The following is a 24213-nucleotide window of genomic DNA, read 5'->3' on the forward strand; positions in this document are numbered from 1 at the left end:
GCCAGTGGAGAAACAATGACCAGATTGAATTACATTTTGGTTTTGTCTTTAAAGTAAAGAGAATGAATGCCAGCACACTCAGAACATATAGATGGGAATGTCAATCTGCTTTATATTGAAATATATCATCTGTTATTGCCTGTGCAACTCCACTGCAAGGCAAGTGGGAAAGGTAAAGGCTCCTATGTTCAAAGCTGGTGCTGTATTGTGTTTGTGTACCTGGCAGTGAGGAAGAAACAAATTCTTACAAAGAAATAAAAAAGAAAAATACTAGAAAAAGCCCCCAACAAACAAACAAACAAAAAAACCCCAAACAAAACAAAAGAAGAAGGTTGTGGGAGGCAAAGAGAAATAACAGGGTCAATTTAAAGTGGCATACTCAGACTTTTGTATCCCACATGTTTTTGCAGACTTTATGAAGATCATTCCACTGAGACACTGTAATAGATCCATTAATCCAAATCTGGTGGTTTATTTCACTAACAATCGATTGGCTGAACAAGACTTAAGAAAAAAAAAAGATAAAGATACATTTGTAAAACATCAGTGCCTCGGTTTGTGTGAAGAATAGCTAGATTGATGACTTTTAAGAAGTTTCCTTAAGAAAGCCTATCAAACCATGACCATCAAAACCTGATGATCTTCTCAAAGCAAAATCGAGGCAACTATGGCAGTGGAGTTAAATATGTCTTTCCCTACCTCTGAAGTCAGAACGGAGCTCAATCTAATATCAGTAGCAGTAACTCATCTTGGGTGTAACATGGAAGACTTTAGCAGTTGTTGCCCTTAATGTTTCCAAATTGAAGTGCTACCCTGGTAGCAAGCAGCAACTCACAATGCTCAGAATAACTGGTGTTACGCAGGAGTGTATTAGGAAAAATACTGAAAACAACATATGAGTAAGTCAAGTAATTCTGCGTATCGTTCTTCAAAACTAAGACCTTTTTTATGGGGTTGAGCCACCACACAGATCTAAGCCAAAGCACCAACAAAAGCTGGTTTAACTTTGTTTTCTGAATCAAAATGCAAGATAACCAAGCTTTCATTAGCCATCATCTACCCATGCTGTATTTGTCAGAGACCTCTGAAGCTGAACTACAGCAATGTCTTATTCTAAACTGTAGACTTTCAAAGCAAAAAAAAAAAAGAGGGAAAAACTTAATCTGTGAATAAACATTTTTTTTTCAGCTGTAAAAACTGTGGCTTATTAGTGTGGCACAACTTCAAGGAGAATAAATTATTTTGTTTTCTTTCCATAGCCCCTTCTACCACATCCATTTATTTGAGATAGCAAATCAAGAGAGACAGTGAGAGGTCTGACATGCAGCTGGTTTCAGTCAATAGGGGTCATTTCCATTTGGACTGTGTATTCTACAAGCTCCTTGTTCGCTGTTCCCAATGGGAGGGTGGGCCAGCTGCCCTGGATCCTAGTCCTGGTAAGAAACCAGCTCTCTAACTCATCCCGTCCCAGCACAGTAACAGCCATCACCCGGCCCTCGCCTCCTTTTAACGTTGTTCTTAGAACAGCTTTGTAGCAGCAAGAGCCGTGCCTGCACACACACACCTGGAGCAGCATTTACCTTCCATTAACCAGTTGCTCCTGCCCAGCAGAAACACTGGGGGAATGATAAACATTTTCTTTCTGTTTGGTCTTCAACGAGATCAATTGTTTGGGATGTTTTAGTTAGAGCAAAGGGAGGAACAAGCACCAGAACTTGGTGAACTCTTTGCATTGAGTATGTGTAGAGCTGGAAGGGCAGGCTGCATTTTTGTTATTGTTCTTTTTATGTGGTCTAATTGCAAACAGCTGCTTTAGTTTAGTGTCAAATAAAATGCCACGGCATCAAAATTGAGCTTACTGGGCTCACTACATTAGCAAATCCCTTCTAGAATGACGTGATAACTTGGGACCTGATCCTGCAGCCATTCGGTTTTTCAGGAAATGTGTGACTGGCTTCACCAGGTACCCGGCAGTTCACAGACAGGAGCTGAAACAGAGCGCTCAATACTCAGGTCTGCTCTCACCAAACCCCAGATCCTTGCCAACCTCACTGCTGTGTTTCTTAGGGCACAGTTCCTCTTCTCTCCCTTTTTTACTGCAATTTTCAAAACATTCCCCACCAACCTCAAGCCAAGAGGAAATGCAGGTGCTTGTCTTACCTGGCTTTTGGTCCTTATTGATTACTATTTCATCAAAGTGACCAACATCAGTTACAGCTGACTTGATCATGGCATTTCCATTAATGGTTGTCAGTGACACAGACATGAGAGATTTTTCACAGAGAACGGCCTGCTTTGCCTTTCATCAAGTGAATAAAGAAAATTCCCTTTTGATCTTACTACAGTAAGCCAGGAACACATAAATTCTCACCTTTGAAGCTTAGGAGGAAATAGAAACAGTGGATATTAGTGCTCAACGGGTAGGAGTGTTGTGCTCCCTGCAGCCCCCCTAACGGACACACATACTCTGAGTTAACACCTCAAAGAAGTTATCATTGTACCTGGAACATCGGGGTTTTTGGAAACAGTTTTCACAGTGCCTCCTCCATCTAAAGCCTGACATGGTGCAGTGAATTGCTTGATGTTTCCTTTATCATCATAGATTGCAATTCAGTCTCTGAACATCTTTGGGAAAACCCTAAGTCTGCCAAAAATGGGCTACAAGCATTTGAGATCATGATGTAAAATTGTATCATCAGCTTCCCTAACACCTATGCAGCTCAGGATCTTGCTGCTTCCTGAGTTTTCTCTATCATGATATGTATTTCAAGGTTGCCATGGCTTTTGCTCCACCTTTCTTTCTCCCATATTGCTAGTGAAAACAAGACAGCGTATTTTTCAGTTCGTCAGAAGAAAAAAAAACATAAACTGCAAACTGGGAGGTTGCTGATGCTTTTCCCACAATGAAAAACCCAAATAATTTTGGGGTTTTCATATGTATGTAAATATTTATAATATCTATAGTGTGTTAAATTTATAGTGCAACAGGCTGTAAATACTGTATTATATTATATACCATAATCTGTATATGACAATAAACTACAACCTTTTCCCACTTATTCTTCAGTGAAGAAATGACAAAAATCTCTCCCAATTTTACAGATGTTATTACCTGTGCTTCCATCAAACAATAAGCTATTATTTAATCCATTTGAATTTTAGGTTGGGACAGACATGGATTGCTGGTTTTTAATAGGACTGAATTGTTCTGAATAAGTACACATTGCTGCACTCAGAAAAAACTCTATTCCCTTTCTGGTCTGCATGTCCAAATCCTAGTAAATTAGAGAAGAGACAAGACCAGTGTAGTATCAGCTTCATGTCTGGCATATTCTTATCAGGAGATTTTATCAGAACCCTGTAGGCAGATGAAATATGATCTCAAAGATATTTTCTTGCACTGTGATTCTAGTCCCTATTATATAGGGGTATAATAAGTTCTCCCACAGGGGAAAGAAGACACTAGAGAGGAGTGAGAAGTCAGAGAAAAGCCCCAGACATCAAGCATCCGCACACACATGCAATTAGATAGTAACATCAGGGTAAAAATCCTGACTAGCCAAACTTCAGGGCAATCATAGCATTCACTAATGGCACTAAAATTGTTTTCTCATTTGCAATGGTCAGGTTTTCTTTTTTGCTTATACTCCTCTAAGCATTATACCCAATAGCAGCCTTCCAGTACCTAAAAGGGGCCAACAAGAAAGATGGAGAGGGAGTTTTACAAGGATGTGTAGTGACAGGACAACGAGTAATGCCTTTAAACTAAAAGAGGGTAGATTTGGATTGGATACAAGGAAGACATTCTCTACTGAGAGTGATGAGATACTGGAACAGGTTACCTGGAGAAGCTATAGATACCCCATCCCTCAAAATGTTCAAAGCCAGGTTGGATGGGGCTTCGAGCAGCCTGGTCTGGTTGAAGATGTCCCTGCCCATGGCAGGGGCCTGGAAGTAGATGGTCTTAAGGTCCTTTCCAACCTAAACCATTCTATGATCCTATGATATGATTTTCTGAATAGAAGGAGTTAGGCCAGTGGCAGCTATATCTGCAAACAGAACTTCACCCAGTGTATTTCAGAGTATCACACTGATTTTTATCCTTTCCTCCAACTATGACTGCAGTGAGAGAGCTTAAGCATGAATGTCACTCAGGTCTTTTATAGTTGGCTACTTACAAGCATTTCACAGTGTAAATAACAGAAACCACTCTTTGCAAACGTTCCACTCACATTTATAAAAGCAAACTGGAGGTGATTCATCTCCATGCAATAACTGCAGATACTTATGAGCACATTTCAGAGACTGGTGATTAGGAAGTCTCTGATGCCACATTAAATACTGACTCGTACATTTCTGGTGCAGTAAAATATAGTGCTGCATATTGACCGAATGACATGTTAAGGGGTGTGCAAAGGACGTGAAATCCAGAGCCAGAGTGACACATTACACTAATGTAAAGAGAAAAGGGGGATGCATTTAATTCACAACTGGCTAGTAAACAGTGCCAAACTGCTAATCTTCTAATTATTGTCAGGCTGTTTGGCAAATCTGAATTATACTTTTCCCTTCCTTTGTGCTTTCTTCCCTACTTAGTTGGATTTTGTAACAACATGAACAATGGATCGTTATCCAGCCTTCAGTGCAGCTTAGCCTCTAATAAAAACAACAAATTTGCTCCCTTGTCCTTCCAAACACAAACTGAATTAAACTCCAGAAAAAAGCAGCAAGAATCAACTGCAAACAATACAGCAGCAATAAAGCTAATAGACATCATGCTGCTCAAGGATGGGTCAGATGCAAGGGCTGCTTCAGTGTCCCTGAACCCAGGGCACGAAGGAGCTCCAAGCAGCCAGGCTGGCTGGTGACCTCAGTCCCAGCAACACCTCTCCTGATGACTGCATTTTGAGTAATCCAATGCAGGTTGCAGCCAGGGTGGCCCAAGGGTACTCTGCCAGAATTGCCATCTTCTGGTGATGGCATTTCATTGAGAACAGCCATGGTTTCAGGGACAGCAGAAAAGACAAGTGAGTTTACATCCCATCTCCACCTAGCAATTCCCTTCTCTTCATCTCAAAGCACCTTGTAAAGGAGATGAGCACCATTATCCTTGTGCAATGCACAACCTTTTTAAGGATTAGAAATAGAAAAATACTAAATTCCCACTTTTTTAATGAACAAGTAAATTATAATCAAGACAGAAAATACAGTCAAAATATGGTTTGTGCTTTTTACTATATACTATTTCTTGCATGAATCATTTCTCAGTGCAGTGTTAAACAACTGGATTTGATTTGCCCAGGAGTCAGGAAATGTAAAGTTCAAAAAAATCAAACCCCTAATTCCCACCAAGTCTAAGTCAATCCCTGCATGCGTATTCGAGACAAGGGATATTTAATTATGTAATCACACAACAGACAGCAAAGTGATTTATTACTGGCAAATGGTGTCATATAATTTCAACATACAATACCAATGGCAGGATCCAAAAAATACAACCAACTTCTGCCTGATTTCCCCTCTGCGTGATGGAGTCCAAAAGGAAAGCTGCTACTTAGCTGCTACCTACCCCTGGAGAGGCAGGTTTCTGACAGCAAAATGCCTGAAACTTTGGGGATTAATTGCCTGCTATCAGTAGGCAGGCACATACCTAATCACCATCTTAATTCTCCAAATAGACAGTCTTTTGCTTAGTTACTCTGCCAGATTCATCTACTGGATATTGCCATGCATGTTAGGTTGTCACCCATGGAAAATGCAGAAAAAGGAGGTGGCAATAAAATCACTTGGTGTTAACAGCACCCTGCAAGGCAGTGGGAAAACTTGGGCTTGAGGGACCTGAGTCAGTACTGCCTGTCTTCCACATCTACTCTCTTAATGACCATATTACATCTCATTCCCAAGCAGAGAGACCATGGACTCTTTCTTCACATTGGACATAAAACACTTTGGCAAAGCCTCTGGCAAAGGGGCTGGAACTCAGGTCTTCCTCACTCCTGCAAGCAAACACGGTAACTAGGTTCCTAAAATCATGTTCCCATCTTCTAATACAATGCAAGTGGGAGTGCTTGTACAGTGCTTGCTATACATACGTCTTTGTCTGAGCACACAATGAATGTATTAAATGAGAAAAGAGGGAACCTATTTCAGACGAAGTCTGGGCATTTCCTATACAAGCCAGACATGGAGCAAATCCTCAAATCAGAGCTCTCCAACACTGGAAGAAACACTGTGGGTTTGGGTATTTTAATCTGTACTCAGAGATCAGATGGGATTAGCACTGCAAAAGTCTCTCTCTGCAGAATACTGCTCTGAAGCCTCTTAAAAGAGTGACTTCAGTTTCTTGCCGAGAATGCAAGTTCTTGCTTTCTTTTTCCCTCTCACAAGCATAATATACACACTAAGGACATGAGAAAGGCAGGTTCAAAGTCCTTTTCTGTCAGAAGATTTCTGAACTTTCATCGCCCACTCTCACTAAGGCTGATTATGATTAAGTCATTCATATTCAAAGAAAAATGCCATCCAAGTATATAAAACTTGGGCAGCTTTTTTTTTTTCCCTTCACTGGTGTGATTTTTGAATACTCTTTTTTCCTGGATTAAGCCCAGCACATTTAAAGGGCTACCAGCAAGCCAGAAATGGAATACATGTGCACTTAAAAGTGCTTTGATTTTATCCCAGATGTGCAGTGCTCAAGGGCGTGCACACACACACATGTGTGCACGCATGCACACACACTCATACACACACTGGCTGTCTAGAGGAGAGGATGTGATTTGTGTATTTTGTTTCAAGATTATACCAACCTGACTCTGAAACGTAAAACCAAAGCCCTGACCATTTACAGCCATTAGGGATCCCAGGGCTCTCTGTGAAAGAGTATTCATGTTCATTAGCCTATTGGCCTGACTGGAGAATTCAATGCAGGTAATTAGATGTAGTCTCATTACCACGTAGTTTCAGGTGAAGTTATTTTCCTCCTTCGTTTCTAAAGCTGAGTGATTCCTGAAACATTCCATATATATATTCCATATAGATTCCAAATATTCCATAATATGGATTATTATATTTTTTTCTGAAGAAATGACTAGAACTTAAAGTGCAGTACGGGGACATATAAAATAAGAATGTTCTTAGGGGTTATTTCACATTTTTTAAAAGCTGAATTCCAGCATTGGAATTGAATGAAAAGAAAATAATATTTTAATTCAACAAACAGCTTTCAATTATCTGCCTATGAAAACCTAGTGACTAGTGATTTTTTAAATACAAGCACTCATGTATGGCATGTAGTGCATAGATACAAACCATAAAGAGAGGGAACAGAGGTTCGTTTAGCATAAATTTTCACTGTTATAAAATATATTCTATGCCAAGAGTTATCTGCATGAGTATAATGAATATTCATTAAACCAGTGTTGATACGCACTGCCCTTTTACACCCTCATGCTAGGTGTCTTACGCTCTCCCACCTTCCCCCATATTCTGCCCCTGAATTCATCCCTCAGGCTGCTGCCCTCCACTGTGCCCCCTTTGTTTTTCACCTGCAAAGCCATCCCCCTGCATCAGTACACAGCTCAAGTTGCTACCCTGTTTTTCACCACCTCACATGTATCAGCTGCTTTTAAACAGCAGTATCTTGGGTCAGACGCATTGAATTTCAAAGCCACTTGAGGCTCCAGGAACAGCAACATCTCAACCTTCTACCATATACCCAGCAAGCTACTCTATCAGTGCCACAAGATTTTTTAATACTCTTCAGGATAGCTACAGCGTGGAACAAAAGATAAAAGAATCAAACCCCAGCTATTCTTTTTTATTGGCATTTGTGATTTACACTAATAGGTTTTACTTTGTGTTTGACGGGGCTAGGAATGCATCCCCAAACACCTCCCATGGCTCGGCTGACAAGCAATAACTTACTAAAATGCAATGTATCAGCTGCTCACTCTCTTGCACATAGTAGGCTTATTTTTTGGCAAAACTGCTTTTCAAAGCAACATGTCAGAGCAAGCCAAAAAAACAAGGGAAGGATGCTGCCTGCTTGGTAAGCCATTGACTCATCCTGCTGTTTCTGGACAGCTGGATTTGGCTTTCCTATGCCATGTACCACAGGATACAGAACACGATTTGCACAGGTCAGGGGCCTGGCTTAGACCCGCAGTTGCAGTGGCTGTCACACAATCAGGATTTCCTTTCCAGCTTGGAGTGACAGGTAAAGAGTATCCTGCCTCACTTGATTGTGGACTCTTCCCTGTCCCTCCTGCCCAAGGGAAAGAGGGCAGGAAAAAAACCACTTAAGGGCAAATTCCAGCATAAATGCCCTGACTGGGGAACAGGAGGGTAGAGGGTTCCCACAGCAGCCTGAGGGAGGCAGAATGAGTCATGTGTTGGGTGAGCGTTCCCCACAAGGACAGGGTGATGCTGGACCCAAACACCTTCCCATGTACGAGAACCAGTTGCCAGGATCGCAGGAACAAGCAATTCCTGCACACCCGTTACTCAGCCATGCTCACCATCCTTTACAGCAGGGACTTGTCTTCTGAGGAGCACGGCAGGGATCCAGCTGCTCCTGCTATTGCCCTGCCTTCCTTTTTAGTATTTCTTGTGTACTTCTGTTGAGTGCGGGAGAAAGGCATAAATACCATCTTGTTTTGATGCTTAACACATCTTCCTGTCTCCTCTCCCAGCCTTGCTGACAGCATTATCCATCTTCCTGACACCACCGTTGTCTGATTCATTTGACATATGCACCAGGAAAAAAAAAAGCCATGTTCTGAACAAGAACCTAATGCTGTGATCTCATTCCCATCTCAGACTGCTCAGTGACTCCAAAGCACCTCCCAGTTCTTGCCGTTTTAGAAAAAGAAGGACTGCGAAGCTTTACCAGATTGCTCACTAGGAAGATTGTAAGAGGAGATGTGGTGAGGGAAACCAGACCAGCAAAAGCACACAAGTACTTACACAAATAAGTTGGAAATCAAGGTAATGCCATAGAAACTTCAGCTATTTACCTTCCTAGAGTGAGAAGCAACAAAATCTTTGTTGTCTCTTGCTACTCAGGGCTGTTGAGGGACTTCACATAGATATTTATTATTTCCAAAAGGGAATAGCACTTCGAGAGGTGATGGCAGGGACATCCTGACTGTATTATGGAAATCACTGAGCCCTTCTGACTCATCAGTTTCCTCCCTTTTGAAACAAAAAAGCCTCATGCACTATCCACCTCTGTGACATTCAGGGCTAAGGGTTATGATGAAGTTCCCCCTTTTAACTGGCACACCAGCAAGTCAGTAAAGCTTCCTGATGCCTTGTCACATAAAATCATAGAACCATAGAATAGTTTGGATTGGAAGAGCTCTTTAAAGGTCATCTAGTCCAACCCCTCTGCAATGAGCAGGGACATCCTCAACTAGACCAGGTTGTTCAGAGCCATGTCCACTGTGACCTTGAATGCCAGGGATGAGGCATCTACAACCTCTCTGGGCAACCTGTTCCAGTGTTTTATCACCCTCATTGTAAAAAATTTCTTCCTCACATCCAGCCTGAATCTCCCCTCTTAGTTTAAAACTCTTACCCCTCATCCTATCACAACAGGCCCTTCTAAAAGGTTTGTCGCCATCTTTCTTACAGCCCCACTTTAGGTACTACAGTAAGCTGCAATAACGTCTCCCTGGAGTCTTCTCCCTGCTGAACAACCCCAACTCTCTCAGCCTTTCCTCATAGGAGAGGTGTTCCACCCCTCTGATCGTTTTTGTGGCCCCCTCTGAACTCACTCCAGCAGGTCCACGTCCCTCTTGTGTTGGTGGCCTCAGAGCTGGATGCAGTACTACAGGAGGGATCTCACGAGAGCGGAGGGGCAGGATCACCTCCTTCAACCTGCTGGTCATGCTTCTTTGGATGCAGCCCATGATACAGTTGGCTTCTGGGCTGCAAGTACACAATATCAGCTCATGCCAGTTTTTCATCCACCAGTAGCCCCAAGTCTTTCTCCTCAGCAGTACTCTCAGTCCCTTCATGCCCCAGCCTGTACTGATGTTGGGGGTTACCCTGATCCAGGAGCAGGACCTTTTACTTGCCCTTGTTGAACCTCTTGAGGTTCACAAGGGCCCACTTCTCGAGCTTGTCCAGGTCCCTCTGGATGACATCCTGTCCCTTATGTGTGTCAAACATACCACTCAGCCTGGTGTTGTCTGCCAACTTGCTGAGGGTGCCTTCGATCCCACTGATAAAGATCTTTACTGTCACTGATGGATATTAAGCAGCATCCACCTCCTGTTTGGTTGCACTCCTTGTTACCCTGAATGTGTGGCTTCTGTCGCAGCCACAGGAGTTCACAATTTAAGGGCAATCAAGAGATTGCTATGCACTGGCAGCTGAGGCATGGGCAGTCACACCCCAAAGATGTGCCCGATGCTCCTGAAACCTCTGAGCCTCTTTCCAAGTGAGCCACAGGAACATGAGCATCTCCCACTGCTGCCCACAGCCTTAATAACCCATTAGTGGCCTGGCCAAATGAGTTACTCTCTCAGAGCTACTTCTCTTTGGAGATCTGCCAAAGGAGAGAAGAAAAGGGGCAAGGAGGGTAGAAGCAAACCAAATCAGGGAGCTTGGGTGGATGGGGGAAAGGGAAAGGGAAGAGTTAGAGAGGGAAGGTTGAGGCAGCTAATTTTTTCACTTCTTCCCTGCGGTTAAAGTATTGACAGATAATGTATCACACATTTTGATGGCGCTCCAGCTGGCAGGGAAAAGAGCTATCTGTTTATTAATTCAATTAGTCTGCTTATTTATCAGTGGAGGGTGAGAAGGTGCAGTCGCAGGCCAAACTGTGCCAACCTCAGACTGCCTGCTGGTGGGCTGAGAGGACAACTGGGAGTGGGTACATCCTGCCCTGGCTGCTCCGGCCAGTGCACTCATCACCGTATTATCTCAGGCCTTCTGAGGTAAGAAAGGATATATAAAATACAAAATACAGTAAGATACATTATGCACACCAGCGAACGTGCAAGGCAGCCTTACGACTGGAGCTGCACGGCTTTGCTGCCACCAGACTGCTGCCCTAAAAGTATTCGCTAATGTCTGACATTCTGCCCAGAGCTGATTTTTTTAATTCATTAAAACAGATGAATGTACTTTGAATTTCTAGTTCAATGGGGATAGTGTTGAAACCAACACATTAACACAGCACTGAGCTGCTGGAGGGGGAAGGACAAGGCAAGGAGGATGCTGCCCAGATACCCACCACCATTTGTCATCTTAGAAAAGGGGGTGTTTATGAGGAAAAGACTGGCCTTGGAACAGCAGAGAAATTACCTTAACTAAGAAAGCATTTCACAGGACTGGAAGAATGGTGAGACCTACTGCTTTGCTCTGCCTATCTAAGACTACTAGATTTCTTTCCTATTTGTTGAAAAGTCCAAGGCTTCTGATTGTTGAAGCTCCATGAATTTTGAAAACTTTGTGCAAAATGCTGCTTGGAGCTATCTGAGCTGTGGTGTTTGTAAAAACACAAAATATGTGGGAAGTCCATGATGCTAGAGTGCAATTTCCCTTTAGACAACACCCCTCCCCAGCCCTAGAACCTACAGACCATAATTTCTATGTGATTTCAATGCTGTCAAAAACAGTGTTTATTTTTCTCTTGCTGCTTCTATAAACAACCCGGCTTCCTTTTCTATCACACATAAACACAGTTACAATATATATGTACCGGCTTCCAATTTAGTCCTTAGAAGACACTGTGCGGCTTCCCATTCATACAAATAAATCCTGTGATGCTTTGACTTAAAAATGAGACTGCTGACAGGGATAGAGGGGTCTGTTTGGGCTAAGGCTAGGGTGTACATGCTCTCAAATGCTGCTATCATTACTCTTCTAATTTTGCTCCTCTACCTCCCGATGTTTGAAAAAATGTGCATGTTTAAATTTTCATTTTCTTTTCCTTAAGTTTCTTTAGAGGCATTCATTCACTTTCTGAAATCCTGTAGGACGTTTCAAGGCAGGACAACATATCAAATTAGGATGGCAGTGAATGTCTCCCTGCAGACAGATGAGCTCACAGGAGCCTTTAACAAAAAGGATCGCTAGAAATACACCCCCTCCGCCCAACAGCTCCACAGCCAAGTTTGCCTTTCAGCCTCTTCTGGCTGATGATTAGTTTAATACTCTGAACCAAGATCCTGCTTGACAGATGATTCCACTACCACTGATAGTTTAGGCCACATATCAACATTTTATAAATTCTTAATTTTCTCGCTGCAGCCATATTGAACAGTTCTGTGCAAATGAGGCTTATAATTACCCAGATAAATCAGTCCAACGCAGTATTTCTTAGGATCTTTCTCAATTTTCTCCCTGGAGGATGGGATCCCATCTGCTTTGCTACATTCAGGCTAATTGAAGGGCACTGACTTTTCGAAATGGATTCATTAATTACTCTAGCCTGATTCTCTGTGGGGTTCTTTGTTCAATGGGTGACACTTGGGCTGTACTGTATCATCCACCCATGTTTAGCAATGTTGCTCCGATTCTCAGCTATGAGCTAAAACATTTACAGATGCGCTGGCAGCTACGATTCTGGCCCTAACTGTACAGTATTACAAAACAAATGTAATTTTGCTTCTCCTTTGCTTCTAATTTAGCATGCATTCAGAATCTATAAATATTGTAACCATGACTGTTTCAATATGTTTCACTCCTTGTCATCGTAAGCAACCATCCCAAAGAAGAAACCGTAAGTTTACAGGTATTGCATTGCCAAGAGCAGAAAAAGAAGAGAAACAAGCATTTACATTGAGGAAAATCTGTTATGTGTGGCAGCCTAACATGAAATTAAACTATTGAACTTAAAGGCAAAGATGTCCTATATAATTCCAGGCCTGTGTTGATTTAATGTAGTACAACAACAGCCTGGGTTTTCAATAAACTAATGTGTAATCATACTGCTCACTCAAATGTCAGACAGACACCATAGAAAAATAAAGACCCATCTAGCAAAGACCTGACTTATGTGAGAAAGGTGGTGGTGGCAATCTTCAGATAGGAGCAGGCAGAAGGGAGCCTGCCAGCAGTCACAGAGTCTCGCTCTGCTGGAAGGTTCATCAGTTTTCCCCAATAGCAGGCACAATTCATGCTACTTAAAATATTTCATATTCCAAGCACTTGCTTGGTTAATTCAGGTCTATGAGGCAACTGGCCTGGGAAATGGTGACACAATCTGCTGTGAGTGAACAAGAAGTCTTCACGCTTTCCAGGAATCCAAAAGCATTTGCAAACACTGGACCCAACTGTGGAAGTTGTCCAGACTCTTTGCATGGGTCTGTGCTGCTGCACCTCACACTGCTTTAAAAGATGACCCCAGTGTCATTAAATGTGATGGAAAATCCAGTTTACAGATCAGTGAGGTAGAACTCAGCCCCAATATCATCGAAACCCTTAGTGGCAGAACCAAAAACATTGTCCAAGGGCTGCCTTGCTTACAAACAAGGAACAGTCCTGCTCCCTTTAACTCATTCCTGCTGATGGTACGGTGAGTCTTCAGGATTCAGTAAGGGGCTACTTTCTTGTGCCACATTAGAGGCAATAACTCTACTCATGCCTATGAAAAGACAGCATAAAGAAAATACATACATATTTTAGCTTTTAACTATATGCTTGCTTTGGGCAGTTAAAGTCACACAAGCAAAACTCTAATGATAACTCATCTAACAAATCAGTGAATGTATAATTCTCACATAATAAGCCACAGACCTAACCAAATTATTCACATAAGTTGAACATGTACGTAGGACTGCAGATGGAGCTTGGGGGTGTATGTAGGGAAGTACTTTGCCCTGCTGTCCTTCTTAGGTCAGCACTGCTTCTCCAATGCTCTGACAAAGATGGACTTGATAAGGAGCTTCATTTTCTGGGACAGAAAAAACCTTACAACTTTTCCCTCTGATTTCCCTCTTCTAAATGAGGTATCCCTGCTAACTCAGCTGCTAATAAATGCACTCTTTCCCTGGCCAGTACTGCAAGCTATGTACCTTCAAGAGAAAGTCTGAAGCAACTCTGTCATCACCTGGCAGGACAGGTTATTCTGAATTTGAGTGGCTGGCTATTAGATTGTATTTTTTTCCCCTTCTTATGTTGTTTGTCTCTCATCTCTCCCCGGTTCATAAACAACTGCTGAGTGGTCAAAAAGCAGTTCATAAATTGTTCACAAAGAGCAGAAAAGCTAAGCAAGGAGCCCATACCTTTTGCTGCTTATTTGGTTTTTTCTCTAGAGCCAGTGCTAGCAGATGAAGTGCGGCAGGCAGGCAGCAGGCAGTCCCCTCCCCTGCCCTTCCCTCCCAGCTGGATGATGCCTGGCTGGGTGGCTGCAGGGGAGCTACACTGATATATGTCAGCTGAGAACCTGGACCCGTTCATCTGACTCCATGCCAGCGAGGCTGGTTAGCACTGCATCTGGTTGTGTTTGAGTTCTCAGAAGCCAGCCAGAGACATTTTTGTTTAGGTTAATACATTTTATCACCTTTATGACAGTGAAAATCTATAGCTGAAGTGCTCCAGTTCTTAAGGGGGGTGTCCAGGATCTATGAATCACATGGAAGGTTTTGCAGAGAGAAGGACACTCCATGTGTTTTGCAACGTACAAAATCAGTCTAGACATTACCAACTTTTAAAAAACATTGTTGAAAGCAGCCCACTAAGACTTTTCTGAATTAATTTTTTTTTAAATTCAAAAACAGCTCCACATGTTCAAATGAACTTGATCGTGAGCCAAAGAGACAGTAAGCTAGTCTCAGCCCTAACTGAAGCAGTGCTACACCTTTTTTTTATTCTGGAGCTGAGGAATATGACATATTATATACACCAGTGAATTGTAAAGTAGTTAATTTTCTGTGCATCTGATAGCAGTGATCGATTAGGCTCGCTCCTTACAACCGCCTCACCTCCTTTTTCCCTCCTCCTTGCTCCCTCCCTATCACAGAAACAGCTCAGACTACAACATCCATCAAGTCACATACGCAAGTTTAGCAAAGAGCTCTTCACAGGAGAGCAAGCTGAGCTTTGTGTTTGCGCCACATTTAAGTATTACAGCCAGTTTTGCCCTGTGCAGCTCTGAATCAGGCCATAATAAGATTTCCTATCTCAAGCTCTGTTTTATTTCACGTTATGTTTGAGGTGGAGGGGGAAATGCAGTGGGATTCAGTGACAGCTGAAACTCCCTGCAAGTTGTTTAAAATTTTCCCTAATTATTTCCCATCAAATTTATCTTATCCTTTTCCCATTATAGCAGCATTCTGAAATACTTTAGTAAGATTCAGTGACAATCTCACTCATTTAACATCTTTATTTTTTTCTAAAGGAGGATCCAATATAATTTCACCAGTCTTCAAAGTTCATACTTTCAAAGAAAACCATGAAGGCACAGATGAATGTGTCTTTTTGACCTTCAAATCTCTGTATTTCGAGTAAGAAGCAATGTTATCATGAGCAACATGCATCTGACAGGATATGCCCACAAAAGGAATAATAATGATTTATGTTAGCAGTGTTTCATAAACTGGTACATGCTTGGGTAGACCAAATTATATATAGCTAGGCATATACCAGTTTAAACTAGAATTAGACAAATCTCAGTAGGTGCTTCCAGAGGGTATTATTATTAGCCATTTTGATTTAAAAATGAAACTCATCTTTGTCTATATACTACACCTACTGTGATTTATTTTTCTTTGGTGTTTTCCTCCTTTTGATTCAGGAGGTTTAAATTACTGGAAAACAAATAAGAATATACTTTGATGTAACGAAATCTTCACTCATGATGTCAAACTACACATCTAATGTCACAGCCTATCTGCAGTGTAGCATCTGACATGAATCCTACTTTTTCCAAAATGTGTTTCTCCCACACTGTGGCAAAATAGGATAAATGAAATATACCACAGCAGAGATACTGGAAGAATTCACTTCACATATGCAGTTGCTGCCCTGGGACAGCTGAGTAAACAGCTTGCAAAAGTCTGTTTGGAGGCTGCCAGCTAGTTACGCCCATAATTTCATCTCTATTAACAAAAACAACTCAAACTGTCGCAATGCCCCAAATTGATTACTGAGCATCTAAATTATAGTGTTGCTTGAGTAACCCTCTGCAGCAGCAGGGGCTCTGTTTTGATACCCATTCAATACTTCCCACCTTGCTGATTAGTAGAATATCCATCAAAACCAGCAAATGCATAGGAAAAGATACAGAGACGTTTTGGCAATATTACCCCATGACTGACAGAAAAATAGTTGTGTAATACTGTTCAGCATAGTGAGTCAGAATAACAAGTCTTATAAATATGTCCCTCTGAGCTGGATATAGGACAATCTGGGGAATGAGAGTGATCTGGAGGGGGGAAAGTCCATAGTAACTGTTTCTGCAAATAATGCCATGGTCGTGTTCAAATAGCTGGTGTTTCTGATGTGGTGCTCAACACCAGATTGTCAACACAGATACCTGCACAGCCCTACTGAACTTTAAGGTGATGGGCTGACAAAAACCAGAAGGCTGCTTTGACTGTGATACCAGAACCGGAATGGAAAGTAACAGCTTGCTGGTGACCCTCTCACTAGAAATCTGAGAGTCTACCTGAGTGAGTTATTCCACACTAACATGAGGGTCAAAATGTGGCCAGAAACGAGTATCGGCAGCTCTGCCTTGTGACTGTAATGCACAGAAAGAGCCTACCAAAGTGTTCACTAATAAAGAAGGAAACTCGGTTACACACATCAAACTGCCAATGGAAATTATCTGGAGTAGGGGTAAATACAAAATAAATGCCTGGAAATTATCAAAGAGTGGCTTCAGTAATTTTCCAAATTAAAGTGATGACTTTGTAGGCTTTTCATATTTCAGTTCAATTTCTATTCTCCCTTTAAAGCTTCAAAAACCAAACTAAGCAAAAAATTCTTGCATGAGGACTCCACAGATTCACATAATACTTCAAACTTAGGTTAGTTGACTGTGCTGGATGAAAAAAGGCTTCACTAATGCAACATCACACTAAATTATAGAATCAGAAATTTAGGCCAAGGAAACTCATATTTGTTCTTGTGGAAACAATATGATGGCTACTGTGTACTGCAGCAAAACATACATGCACTGCAACACATTTAGGCATGGTATTACATTTAAGCACACGTTGTGATACGATACATTGAAATTCATTATTGTGAATGTATCAAGTCCTTTGTAACATGTAGACAACTGGGGAACTGCAGATACCAAGCCAGCCATATGTTGAGAATCCCTGATTTCAGTACTGGTTAATACAGCATAAGCATAAGTAATCTATGCTTCAGCAAAATATGAATGATCATCACTCTCAATATTTGCAGCAATTTCCAGTTCTTTTGATGAACTGCCCTTATAAAAATACTTATTTTTATTTGTACTGAGTTTGATTAAGTTTTTAACTGCAAAAGACTTGGCAAGACAAATGAAGACTTCAGACAAAGATTTAAAAATTATGCATTCAAAGAAACATGCTCCCTCCTGTTCAAATTTGTCTTTCCACATTGTCTTAACATATTAAGAAATCTTAACACATTAAACAGAAATTGTGCAATAATTTTAGAGATTAATGACAAGAGTGGGAGAAGACAATGACTTTTCTTTGAGAAATTATCTGGAGGCACTTTGCCTCCAGTCTCCAATTAAAAAGAAACCACAGAACACCTTTTATCTTCCCCTATTTCAATTTCTTCCTCAAAATACTGTGCTAAAGCAGCATCCTGGACCAAAAAACAGGAATGAACTAGATAACATGAGCAATCTGGGTAATAGGCTTTACATAGTCCACAGAATTCCAGCATGACTGTGCTTATTTCACAAACGCTACATTACATTCTGAATTGTATAGAATATGTGCAAGAGGTGCAACAAACTGAGCAGAATTATGTATGCCTCTGCATGTATCATTCCCACCAAAAACAATTTTCTGGGCTATGTTATGGTTCTCCAATACAGATGTCCCATGCAAGCCCAAGATCAGCCTGACGTACCAGCAAGCATCCCAGAAATTCACTGTTCATACTAATGATGTGACACAGAATTCACATGCATTTTGCAGGTCACCTTGCACATTGCTCTGATGTGGTTTTACATTAGCATTGGAAGGACAGTGAGATACAATATCAGATTGCAAATGATGATTGTGGCGTTTAGGACAGTGAAGGAGAATGGGTGAGTGATTTGTGTTGTCTGATTCCACACAGAGATTACGGAGGTGAACTGCTACACACATATCTAGCAGCAGCTGAGCTGAGCCCCTACATCTTTCCTTTCATGCTTTTATTGACTGGACTCAAGATTGTACATTTATACACACACCTACATGTGTGTGCCTTATTAAGGTATCCCCTCTGACCTGCCCACCTGTAAACCCCTCCTGTGTGCTCCTTTTCAGCCCCCCGCAGGTCCCTTGGACAGGGCTCCTGCGATCTCAGCATCTCACTCTGCAGATGCTGCAAAGCAGTTCAAGGTCACTAGGTGGACAGCAGGCTGTGTGTTATTGCTACCATGGCAGTTCAAGTGGAAATATCTGTGAGGTTCTTCACAAGCCCAAAATTTCCATGAGGTTCACTTCCAAGCGAGTATAGAGTATATGGATAGAGTATGAAAACAACGGGGGCGCTTGGTAATGTTTATAGTTGTTGTGAAGGCAGCAGCTGAGTGAGAGCTCAAAGAGTTGGCACAGGATCTCCTCCTCCTCCAGCCTAGCAAGGAAAAGACATTACAGGAATGGGGGGGGGGGGGGGGGGGGGGGGGGGGGGGGGGAGAAGGCAGAGGCAGGGATCTACCACTGTGGAGGAGCTGAGTGCTTGAACTGTTACAAACATGCTGCCCATCAAGGGTAGGACTGCTGTTGGACACACTGACTGCAGTGATTTAAATGATTAATCAAATTTACAAAATAGGAAAATATGGCACCAAAAAGCTGTGACCCACCCACTCAAACCCATATGTGAAACTATAAATCAAACACTAACTGCCCAGCAAATTGGCAGCTGGCAATATAACCTTACATGCAGTGCCAGCTAAAGGCTTCCTTATATGTTTCGGCTTAACTTTGTTTTTTAAGGTCTTTACCATAAAAGAAAAGCCTTAAAAATATATGTACATGCAGCTGAATTTAAGAGAGAAGAACAAAAATAAAGAAACTCTAAGAGAGCAGCAACGCTACCCTGTCACCTATTATCTCCCACTGCCACCTTCCTGTAAAACCCCGGTGAAAAGACTAAAGGGAATTGGGTTCAAGCATCTCTGCCAATGTATCATTTAAACAGGAAGCACTTTCTGCCATGCAGTAATAAATGTTTCTTGCTGGCAAATTCACTTTTTTACCACCTCTAGCATCTCACTAGGACTGGCGGCAGACAATTTCACCAAACCTTAAAGCCAGTCTTTTATAGCATCTACATAGTGTCTTCTATTCTAACAGTATTTACAGAAAACACACCAAAACCCCGACAAAACAACAAACCTTTCAAGTTCTCTCTTTTCCAGTGCCATTGGTGAACTTTAATGAGATTCGTGGTCCAAAAAGCGAGTTTTGTTCTGAATTTCCTACTGAATATATTGGCAAAACAACAGCTGTTGTACAGTGCTAAAGCTGTCTCCTACCCACCCCCTGCTTTGGCACCGCTTGCTTGGATGTGTTGATTCATACGTAGGAGAAGGGGAAAGCACTGGATCTACTGGCTGTAGAGCGTAGGAAGGAGGTGCGTCTGCCAGCAAATCTCTAGACTTTGATCACTCCTACTTATTTGCCTCTGTCTCTCTACTGCACTCATTTTGCCTACAGTCATCCCACCTTGGCAAGGATGTTTGCAAAAGCTCATAAGCCAAGCATAGTCAAGCCTAGTTAGTATAGAGATGGGAAACCTCCAAGGAAAACCTAGCTACCGCAGGAAGATATCCAGCTGGCATGCTGCTTTTGTTTTTAGCAAAAAACAGTCACCCATCATTCTGTGGTGGGTGAAGGGGCAGGAATTCAGTAGTGGGAAGCATTTTTTCCTTTCTTCTGTCAAACCAGAGCTTGGGCCACTTATAACCACTGAAGGACCATAAGAATTTACCTGGAACACTTGGGTGAAAAGAACTATCCAGGTTAAATGAAAATCTAACCTGATTGGTATCCTGCCTTCTTAAAATTATGCCTGCAAATGTAAAATCTAAAAGCCCTTTCCCGCTTTAAGATATTGAATGGATTTGATTCTCAAAGAAGCTACAACATTTCACCTCAAGAGAGTTTTAGTATAAAAAGTCATACAGGCTCACTAAAGGTTTTGCTATGAAACACAACACTTCTCACTCTCTTTGCATCTTGTGTAGGCACTTGGACCCATGTAAGATGCAACATCCCACCATGTGTGCAATAAAGACTGCATTTCATTTAAGTGTCAAAAGTGAGTGCCAGATGCCCATAGAGTGAGACCCAGTGTACCTGGAGCAGTATTACTCAACTGTCTACGAGACATCAGAAGGTGGTCCTTGAAATGTGTGGAAACACATACACATGTTCCCGTGCATCTGAGAGGTCAGTATCTATAGGCAGGACTCTATCTGGGAGTTGATGCCCTATTTGCATTAGTATCTAATTAACATATTTGTAATCAGAGCTGCAAAACCATAATTTAATAAAATAATATTTAGTTTACAGTAAGTGCTGCATGTCTATCACACCACTGCCACCATTGCCTTCCCTGCTCAACAGCTAAGTAAACAACAGTGGATGCAATATCTATGGAGTTTGTTCATAACAGTAAGATGCCCTTCCTGTTTAAAAACGTGAAGAATCATTGCTCTAAAGAAATATTTGGGGGATGCCTTAGCAAAGGTTTTTGTTCCTGGCTCATCCTGCCAATATGAACGTCTCCCATTTTATGGGATTCACACCTCTGGTTTCTGTTCTACCACCCACAGTTACTGTAATTTCCTATTACTTCAGCATCCACCCACAGGTTCTCTGAAAAATATATTGGGCTCTTCAGGCACTTAGACACTACTGATGCAAAATAATTACATTAATATATATTTGCATATCCTGCCTTCTCCAGCAGCTCCTGAGCTGGGGCAGCAACAATCTGAGCTTTACCAAGAGTCGCACTGCGACCAACTGAGGATGCTACTTTGGTCCTGGTGGCAGCAGGTGATGTGTGTACAGAAAAGGCCAGCACTGTTCTTACTGGATACATTTTCATTTCCATCAAAGTGAGAAACATTACATTTTCAGCACAGCGTGACTCAGAAGCCCACTTCTTGATAGAAGTGAGACTTTCATTTTGGTTTTGTCTAATCAAAACCATGAAACAGCTACATTTCACCCAATTTGCTCAACACCATGTGAAAGTGTTTGCAACTGTAAACAAAGCATTAAAAATATCATGAAGATTAGCAAGGGGAAGATGGGAACAGCCTGGCAGGATGGTGGCTGACAGCTGATGTTTATTAGGACTGGATGGAGCAGTGAGTTAACAAAACCTGCCACTTCAAAACAACCAAAACCAAACATGTTCCTAGGATCTGAATCCAAGCTGGGAGGGGGAGGGGGCAACAGAGCAGGCAACCCCTCCCTGTGACTGCTTTGACAGCTTTTGCTTTAGAATATAGTGAATCTTAGCACACAATGTACCAGAGCCGCATTATTGAAACCATCACAGCATGTTGAGAGCCCCAATACATATGAGGTTTATAGTAACTCCATATTCCTGAGTAGTTCTTATTAGTAATTTTACTGCAGCACTTGCATTACAAACCTATTATTAATAAACTACCTATTCATAATGCAAGGGCACCTAAAACAACTCGATCCCTTTCTGTCTAACATAGAGCAATGCGAAGCATGGGAATTATAATGATATTATCACTGTTGCTGTGTAGTAGCGAGGAAAAACACTGACTTTCACTGATCTCAGATTGTTAAAATCTGTAAGTAATTAAAATTAATGTGGAAATTTCTGCTAGACTGCTTAAGAAATGAAGAAGCTCCTTGCTAACTCTGCTGACTCTGATGATAATTTAAAAATTTGCTGAGGACATCAGACCATGAGAAAAAGTGGCATATGCACAGCCTGCCATGGGCTGGCACACTCTCATACGCAATATCGTCTTTTAGAAGCTACAATTTTCACTTGATCTTTTAAAAAGAGCTTTAGCTAAATTCCCAGTTGGGGGAAAAGCATTGATCGTAACATGCAAAACTTAATGGAAACAGAACTTTGACTTAGTGATACCGCAAGGTTATTTTAAAAATCTTTTTACTGGCAAATGTTGCTGGTTATAGGAAAATCTTCCCTTTTGTAGAAATGAAGAATAAAATTGGCGGTAATAAATTAACTAATCACATGAACCAGAACCACAAAAGAAATAGAAAAAGTAGCATTTAAGATTTACCCTCGCAAAAATCATTTGATCCAATTTCAAAATTTGGGCCAATTCAATTGGAAAGAGTGACCTGGTTTTGCTTCCATCCAATCAAGGACAAGAATTTCCAGTAGGGCAAGGGTTGAACCATTTTACTTTTAAGTTTATTTTTCCTTGTTGTATTTAATGTTCTAACCAGACGTCCTACAAAATAAACTACAACAAGCTCGTCTGGACATTTAATAAGGGCCAGATTCAGCAAACACCAGCTAGTAAATTTAGCATTTAATGGGCACAATTCGTTGGCCATATTTTATAAAAAGAAAGACACATAGTCAGGGAAGGATATTACATGCAGAGACGTCTCAGAGAGAAATTGCTAAAGTGCACATCAAATTTCATTTATATGGTTTAATTCTTGGATGTGATAACTATATTGTGTAGAGACTTGCACCATTTCAACTTAACAACAACTATTTTATTTAATATTTCCAAAAAGATAATTCCAATAGAATTATTCCAATGTGGCATTTTCAAACTCTGAGAGAGTTCACCCAGGGACTTTTTGATTTTCGGTCAAAGCAGGACATGGTAAAGACCCAAAGTACCCATTTCCCTTCTGAATGTCATTAGAGTATTTTTGTATTTTATAAAACTTAAACAATTAGATCATCCAGAAGATAATTTTCTTCATTATTAGTAGTATTAATCTATCTCCATTGGTCAAAAGAGCCAAGCTAAAGAAGGTAAAAAGAACCTAGCTAATACAAAGACATTAGGTTTCAGTGTTTTTGTTCCAAGCTGCATGGAACTACGGCTTTACAACTGGCCATGAAACCACACAGCTAATGTGGCCTTCAGGACATGATCCCACTCCCAGTAAAGTCAGTGGAAAGACTTCAGCAGTGTTTGGACCAAGCCTATTATATGAGGTGAATGAGTAATAAGAATAATACACAGAATGATTCACATTTAATAGGACTATTGTCAAAATACAATGGAAGCAGGAGTTTCAGATCCCTTGAATGTCTGTCAGTGCCCATTTTTTCGCCTGATTCTCCCTCTCTACCTCTTGCTGAAAACTAGATGGCAAAGGAAGAGCTGGCTCAAGCTACTGCAAATCACCAACAAATGACCAAACACACAGAGTTAAGGATGATGCTCCTTCCTTAGCATAAGCTAGGTTTTGCAGATCCTGGCAGGGGATAAAGAGAATGCAAAGGTGTTGAACAGGGCCGAAGATGCAAGGTCAGACCTGGGCATTGTGATCAGATGCTCTGGTCAAGACTTTGCACATACACTGTTCTGCACTGCCCCAGTGCATTCTTTAGTCAATCTTAAAGTCAATCTTAAAGTTAATCTTTTAGTCTAGTGTTGGGAACATGAAAGTAATGATAAAGTTTGCTCAAATCAGAGAAGACTGCAGAACTGGGCTGGAGAGGCAGTGCTTTCCCATCTCTCCCACTAGCAAATGTGTTTGCTTGTGTGAGCCTACACTGCCCCCCAAAAATTTGTGCCATAGTATCTGGGCAAATGGTAGTAAAACACAGCTCAGCTAGACATCAGATCCCAGGCCAAATGCGTAACATGGAATTGGTGTAAGAATCAATCTGTTTACCCATTTGCTTTGCTAGGATCAGAGTTATAAACGAGATGGTAAAGATCTTAAAAGGGACTTTCTGAATTCACTTAGGTAGGAAAAGAGAGATTTTCATTGCTTACATTTGAAAGAAAAAAATACATTAAAAAGGAAGAGCATAATCAAGTGCACTGCAATGGATATTTAACAAAGACATTCAAGGAATAACCACACA

The 24213-nt window shown here is 41.4% G+C and overlaps 1 protein-coding gene across 3 annotated transcripts in view; it reads right to left on the reverse strand.

The window, feature by feature from the left end:
* Positions 1-24213, reverse strand: part of CREB5 (cAMP responsive element binding protein 5) — a 254026-nt gene that overhangs the window by 11707 nt on the left and 218106 nt on the right. The gene's annotated exons all lie outside the window — the stretch shown is intronic.

Source organism: Pezoporus wallicus, unplaced genomic scaffold (assembly GCF_028554395.1).
Source record: "Pezoporus wallicus isolate ANWC-B61680 ecotype Strahan unplaced genomic scaffold, APGP_CSIRO_Pwel_v1 contig_3181, whole genome shotgun sequence".
Classification (NCBI taxonomy): Eukaryota; Metazoa; Chordata; class Aves; order Psittaciformes; family Psittacidae; genus Pezoporus; species Pezoporus wallicus.